A 7,474-nucleotide genomic window follows, 5' to 3' on the forward strand; every position below is an offset into this window, starting at 1 on the left:
CAAACTCATGCGGACTTTCCGAAATGCTTGTGGCATTCGGGGTGGTGGAGGCGGACAACAAGGCCCTGTAGTCATGAAAGGCCCTAAAGTCGAGAGAGTGAAGCTGACACATGAAGCCTCACATGGAGCCACAGATTGGCTGCTCCTGGGGATAGCCAGGGGATAACTGGGGTTCTGTCTGGGATCACTGGATACATCATGTGTGTTGAACTCCCTTGGAATAGAAACAGTTTATTCATTAGAGAATTCTGGTGCTTGTGGCTGGAGATGTATCCTCAGTGCTCCCTGCTGGCTCTAGAGACCCCAGAGGGCAGTGATGAGGCGACAACCGAGGAGACCACCCTGGGCTGCTCTGAGTTCCTGGGCAGGTCTAGAGAGGTTGGCCGATGTTCACGAGGAAGAAAAATGCAAACAGCTTTACCCAAGCTTGCTGAGATTCCTGATCACTCCATGTTCCTAGGGAAAGGATGACTGAAAGCACGCTACATCCCTCACCTCAGAGCCTCAATTTCCAAAATATCTAAAAGGATGGAGTCTTCCCTGTCAGGGGGTGGGGCAAAGCAGATTCTGATGTGCCAGAATCTGGAGATATGGGCACATAGCTGGATCCAGTGATTACTGAAGACAGATCTCACCCTGCTCTTCCCGTTACATGATCCTATAATAAATGCCCTTTTGTGCTTCAGTTCAATAGAGTAGGGTTCTTGTTACTCATATCCAAGTGAGTCCTCTTACAGTACAAGAGCTTACTGAGACTTCACAATTAGACATGGACTAACAAGACAGTGACATCTCAGGCAATGGCAATATGAGGGATGTAGTGCTATTAAGACAGACCGAGAAGTTAAGTAGGTGGAGTACAGGTTTTGTCGCTTGATGCTATGGATTAAATATGTCCCCTAAAAGTTCATGTACTGGAAACTTGACCCCCATTGTAACAGTGTTAAGAGGTGGGACATCCTATAATGGTATTGGAAAGGTGGAGCCTTTAAGAGGTGATTAGATCATGAGGACTGTGCCCTCATGAATGTATTGATCCATTCATGGAGTAATGGGCATAGTTCTGATGGCTTTACAAGGAGAGCAAGTGAGAAGGTAGCTCTCTTGCTCAGGCCATTCTCACCATGTGACACCCTGGTGGCCACAGGACCCTGTAGAGAGTTCCCACTCAGAAGAAGGCCCTCACCAGATGTGTTCCCTGGACTTTGGACTTCCCAGCCTCCAAAACTTTAAGAAATAAATTTCATTTCTTTATGAACTACCCAGTTTCAAGTATTCTGTTATAAGCAACAGAAATGGGCTACTACAGCATGCAAACTGAGTAAAAGTGGCAGTCTATACTTTGTAATGCTCAGTGAGGGCTGGTCCATAGACTCGGATCAGTGAAAAGCCTGTTTTGCATTTTCGCACTGCAGGTTAGTCTCTCTTCCCATCACTATAGCATACCCTGCACTTCAAGGTATCAGCACTTAACACTTAATTTTGAAGGATGTTGGGGGCCTGCAAACAACCACACACAGTAATAAAATTCTCCCCAAGTCCAAATGGCATGAACTAGCAACACACACACACACACAGAAGAGGCTCCTGTGGATTGAGGATCATTACATATGAAGAGTGTTTGTCAGGAAAAGCCTCTGTTTACATAAACAGCAGAAGTGTCTCCATGGTAACTCTGCCTGGTTTGCTCTGCAGCCCATAAAGGCCTCACGGCCAAATTACCACCTCCTTTTTCACTGCCAGACTCCATTTTTTGAAAAACATCTGCAGCCAAAATTCCATGATCTGCCTGCTTGGTTTCCAAGCTCAGAAAATATCATTTAAAAAGTACTGGGGAACCAGTCAAAACCGCTGCCAGTACTTCTAAATGAAAGCTCGTTTCTCACACACACACTTACACATGAAGACACATCTTGTTCGCCAAACTACAGTATGCTTTTCCTTTTTGATGTAACCCAAGTTTCCTTGGGCCTCACAAGCCTTCAGGGCCAACAAAATAACATCAACGTGAGACCAGCAGTGAGCCATATTCCATTTGCTCCGGGTTTTCTCCTACCTGCCCACACAGGCCATCAGCCTCCTGCGTACTTCAGGGTGTGCTTAGATGTGGCCCTGAACAGATGCACTGCCAGATGCCATAGCTCTGCAGCAGTGTCCCCCATGACCCCTGCGCTCTCCCCAGGAGCCAGGGCATTAGGTGGTGCGTGGGGAAGACCTCACTTGCCTTTGTGTTACACTCGATTAACACGCCATAAACCAGGCTGTTGGGCCCACTGCCTTCCTGGCATTTTTAGTGGAAGATCTTAGAGCCATACACATGCCCCTGCAACCCAAAGACCCCAACCATAGATCCAAGGGCTGGTCCAAGTCGTGGCACATGGCTCTTCTCAGGATTACACTCCCCTCCAGCACCCATGGACAACTCATCATGTCTGCCCCCAGCAGGCTGCTAGCCCTCACCCATGGAGTTCTGGGTGGCCCCACCACCCTGTTCAGACATGTCCATGTGTCTGTTCCCACTTATCCCCAGTGGGGATCCCTTATCCATCCAACAAGAGAGACCATTAGAGAATGCAGCAGTGACAGCCACCCTCTCTGTGTGGTAGCTGAGGCAGCTGAGAAGAGAATCCGGACCGAGCACTGAGGAAAGGATTGCTCCACTCCAAAGTAAATTGACATCAGATTATTTTCCTACAGCTTTTCCCACTTCTTAATATTTGCCACATTGCATTCTACATTCCAGTTTTCGAAAGGACAGGAGTGTTAATAATATGAAAGAAAGAAGTGAAATTAACTGGAATCGAGAACTTGATTATTTTCAAGTGTATAAAGCATGAGATTTGTCTGAGCATCAAGTATGGCTTTGACCTGAAATGTCCTCCTAGAGACACCAGGGCAACAGCCCAACACAGAACCAGACCTACAGAGATACAGTAATGTGGCCGTAAATCAAGTTGAAGTTATTTATTAGGTTTGGTCACATCTCAGATTTCTCTGTTTTTCTTACTCGGTTTGCTATAGTTTTCCTTACTTGTTCAAGTTTTTAAACCTTAATTTAATAGAGAATAAGTAATGCCTTATCCCTCAATTACCTACTTCCCCCATTCACATTTCTGATGAGTTTTACCTTCCATATGTTACACATATTAGAACATTGAAAGCCCTTTGATAGGCGTTCTTTTCAGGTAATAAGTGTTTAAGAGCTTCAAGGCCTCAATTCATTATCCTTCTTCAATCTCAACTCAGCTTCAATTCACACATTTCCAACTCAACCCAGGGTAGGTGGGAACCAAAAATGACTTGTGGAGAAGGGCAAATTGTTTTATCCTGGTGTTTCAATCCAAGCATCACAACCAGGAAAATTATGCCTCTTTTCAGCTCTAACACCAGCTGAGGAGCACAGAGAAAGAAGCTAAACAACATTTTAGCATAAATCAGGACTTTTACACCATTACTTTCTTCAAAGGGTCGCAAATATTTGAGCAACTATATGCAAGGTACTTTTGCTCTTATTATTTCACTGAGATCTATATCTGCAGGGGGACACAGTGCTCCCTCCCACATCTAGGTTCAAACGATAGATTAAAGGAGATCGGTTCATGTATATAAAGAGATAAATGGTTCCTGAACATTTTAATGGACACTTCCCCTCCAGAAGACAGAGCATGGTTTCCACACACTCTTGCTTGAGGCTGTACAAAGGACCCCTGAAGCTACAAGAGCTAAAGACGATGTTTCTCAAAGTGTGTACCTGTGCTACCTGTATCCAGATCATCTTTGGTGATTGTTAAAAATGCACATTCCTTGGCCACAACCCCATCCACTGAATCATAATTTCTTCTGTTGATTGGAGAATCTTCACTTTTTAATAGGTTCCTCAGGCACATTAAAAGTTGAGAGCTACTTCACCAAGGCCTAAAAGGAAACTAAAGGAGACGAAGTAGTCTCTTTTTTAAGGTTGTTCTCTCCTGGGAAACAGTAATGACCAGGATACCAATCAGGTCCTTTAGGAGCTAGAATTGTGCAGATTTAAGCCCCAAATTCACAGAAATGGATGGTTCAAAACCTAAAGCGATGACTGCAGAAAGTAGTTCTGGACTCCAGTAGTCTTAGGCACCTCACAGAAGTAAATGCAAATTCTCTCTGAAGAAAGGCACCTTCAACCTAGGCCTAAAAGAATTCCCAGAAGTAATTTTCCAAGGAACTCTCCATCAAAGTTAAAAAAGCAAACAAAGAAACAAGGCACCAGGAGCGAATGTCAGCAGAAACAACAGGTAATGCAGATATTAGAAATATCAGGTACAGACTTAAAAATACCTCTTCACATCTTGTTTAAAGAAGTAAAAGACAGGCTTGAAAACAGCTTCAAGGAAGAGAAAATAAATACTGACCAAAGTTGCATATAACCAAAAAGAATTTGTCAACAAAAATATACATATAAATTGAAATATAAAGGTCAGTATATTAACTGCACTCAGACACAAAGGAACTTTCTGGAGTGATGGAAGTACTCTGCAACTGCATTGTGCTGTTTGTTGCACAACTCTGTAAATTCACTAAAACTTACTGAACTATACAATGAAAACAGTCAAAGTTTACAGTATATAAAGTGTTCCTCAACAGAGCTGTTAAAAAAAAAAAACTCAAAGTTCATTTTAACAACAAAAATTAGAAGAAATCATTCAGGATGAAGTACAGAGAGACAAAAAGATGAAAAAAATGCATGGGCGGTTAAGAGGCAGGGACAATAGGGTGAGATGGTCTGACATGTCTAATCACGGTACCAGGAGAGGAGAGACTAAATGGGAAAGGGGCAATATTCAAAGAATTCATAGGTGAGAATTTTCCAATGCAAAATCCATATGATAGAGTTTGGATGTGTTGTCCCCTCAAAACTCACACAGAAATCTAACCCCCAATGTGGCAGCACTGGAATGTTTGAATCATGGGGACAGATCCCTCATGAATGGATTAATGCTCTCTCTAGGTGGGGGTCCTGAGTGAGATCTCACTCTACTAGTTCCCATGAGAGCTGGTTGTTTAAAAAGCCCTGGCACCTCCTTTTTCTCTCTCTCTCTATCTCTCGCTTCCTCTCTCGCCATGTGATCTGCTTGTACCTGCCGGCTGCCTGCCACTGTCCGCCATGAGTAGAAGCAGCCTGAGGCCCGTGCCAGATGCAGTTGTCCCAGAATCATAAGCCACAAAACCTCTTTTCTTTATAAATTACCCAGTCTCAGGTATTTCTGTTATAGCAACACAAAAGGACTAAGACACCACAGATCCGGTGCACCTCTAATAGGATAAATAAGAAGAAATCCACATTTAGACAGAGCAAAGGTGTAGACCACCAAAACCAAGGAGGAGATCCTTAAATGCACCACAGAGAAACAACAGATTCCTTCTAAGAAGCAAGAGTTAGTCTAACATCTCAATAGCCACAATGGAAACCATGAGATAATATGCTAAAAGAACATAACTGCCAACCTAGAATTCTATGCCCAGCAAAATAAAGACCTATTCAGACAAGCAAAAATAGAAAGAGCTTGCCCCCAGCAGTCTGTCACTAAGAGAAATCCAAAGGCAGTGATTCCAGAGATAAGGCATGAGAAGCAAGAAAGAATAAAAACAAATGTGGATAAATCTAAATGAACATCATATAAAACAATAATTTCTTATGATGTCAAATAAAAATACAATAAAAATATATGTTCATAATACATGAGTAAGAAGGGGGGAAATGGCTTCTGGTCAAGATGGCAGAATAGACAGTCCCCAGCATTACTCTTTCCCACAAATCAACCAATTTACAACTATTAAAAAGCAACGACAGCCAAGTTGAGGCTGCTAGAGCTCAGGGGAAAAGGAGAAGAGATCTATGGAGTGAATGAAGGCAGGAGAAGCCACAATGAGAGAAAGAAAGGATCGCTCCTACCATTTCAAATCCTGGCTGCTTCAAGGCTGAAGCCAGTGAGCGCACAAAGCAAGAGCTGGCAAAAGTCACTGCTGTGCCCTTCCTATGAAGTTGCTTGGAGATGGCAGGGGAGAGGAAGGCCTTGGTGGCCCTCAGGCCAGCAGGACCACTAATAGGGTTTCCATGGACCTACATAGGAGCAAGAAGCCACAGCAACAGAAAAAAGGAGCCACTCAGAGGCTGGTGAGTCATTGCAAGGGACTGGCAAATAGCCCATCCCATGGGAAGTGTTTGGAGCATGGGGGGGAGGGGAGGGGAGACAGGCCCAGCAGGGAAACAATGGGGCACAGCAAGGACAGCTGATCTGCCTTCCAATCAGCACAGGACCATTCAATGGAGACTGGTCAGGAATACAGATCTGCAGGGAGAGCAGTTTGCTGAAAAGACTCAGGCCCAGACCAGAGTTTCCACACAATCCAGGTTACCAGATCTCATGAGACCTGGAAGTACCCACAAAGTCAACCATTAAAACCTGAGCTGCACAAAAAGCCCTCCCAGGGAATCAGCAGCAAAATAGCAATTTAGCTCAACCACAGGGCTCAAGTGCTGGTCCCCACAGGAAGTACCCCCATTTTGGAAGTAAGCAAAAGACAACAAATTAGTTCCAGTGAAGAATTTAAGTGGTAGGAACAGCAAATAATCCAGCACAGAACTGAAAGAAAAAGCAAAATACTCACAGGTCAGAGACAAAGTTTGATATTAACTAGTAAAAGTCTCACTTCACCAAAGAACACCTATAAAACCTAGAAGGACTGGAAGCCCCCTGAGCCCCCAAGCCAGGGAGAGGGTAGGGCTAGGGGTCTCAGCCATGCCCCCCGACACCCACAACCAGCCCAGTGAAAACCACCACACTGCCACAGGAAACACCCTGAGCTCCCAAGCTATGGCAGTGGGGGGCAAAGGGCTTCAGCCACACACCCCTGACATCTGCATTCAGCCCAGCAACAACCAAGCCACCACTGGAGGCCCTTTGGTGTCCCCTGCAGGAATGAGGGGGGTGCCATGGCCCTCGACCATGCCCCCCTCCTTCCTCTTTTTCCCACCCTATTTGCTTCCCCCTTCCCTTCTCCTCCTCCCACTCAACTGCTCCACAAAAAAAAAACTTAGAATGCAAAAACAGATGGATCCGGGGACTGACCCCTCCTTCCACATCCAAGCATGCTGCTGCTGCCACAGGGCCTGCCCAGGATCCTGAGGCATGGATCCAGGGACCAACCTCCTCCTGAAACCAGGCAGGCTGCCACTGCCATGGGGCACCCCCAGGGTCCTGAGTTATGGAGCCAGGACCAACCCTTCCTCCTGCATCCAGGCACATGGCTGCTGCTACAGAGCCCACCCAGGGTCCTGAGGAATGGAGTGGGGACCAACCCTTCCTCCCACAACCAGGCACACTGCTGCGGCCACGGGGCCCCTTACTCTTTCAGAAGGAGAGAAGAAGGGCTGGCCCGGTGGCGCACTGCTACAGTGCGCCGCTTGGGAGTGCGGTGGCGCACCCGCCGAGGG

This window comes from Galeopterus variegatus, unplaced genomic scaffold (assembly GCF_000696425.1).
Source record: "Galeopterus variegatus unplaced genomic scaffold, G_variegatus-3.0.2 Scaffold6036, whole genome shotgun sequence".
NCBI classification, from domain to species: Eukaryota; Metazoa; Chordata; class Mammalia; order Dermoptera; family Cynocephalidae; genus Galeopterus; species Galeopterus variegatus.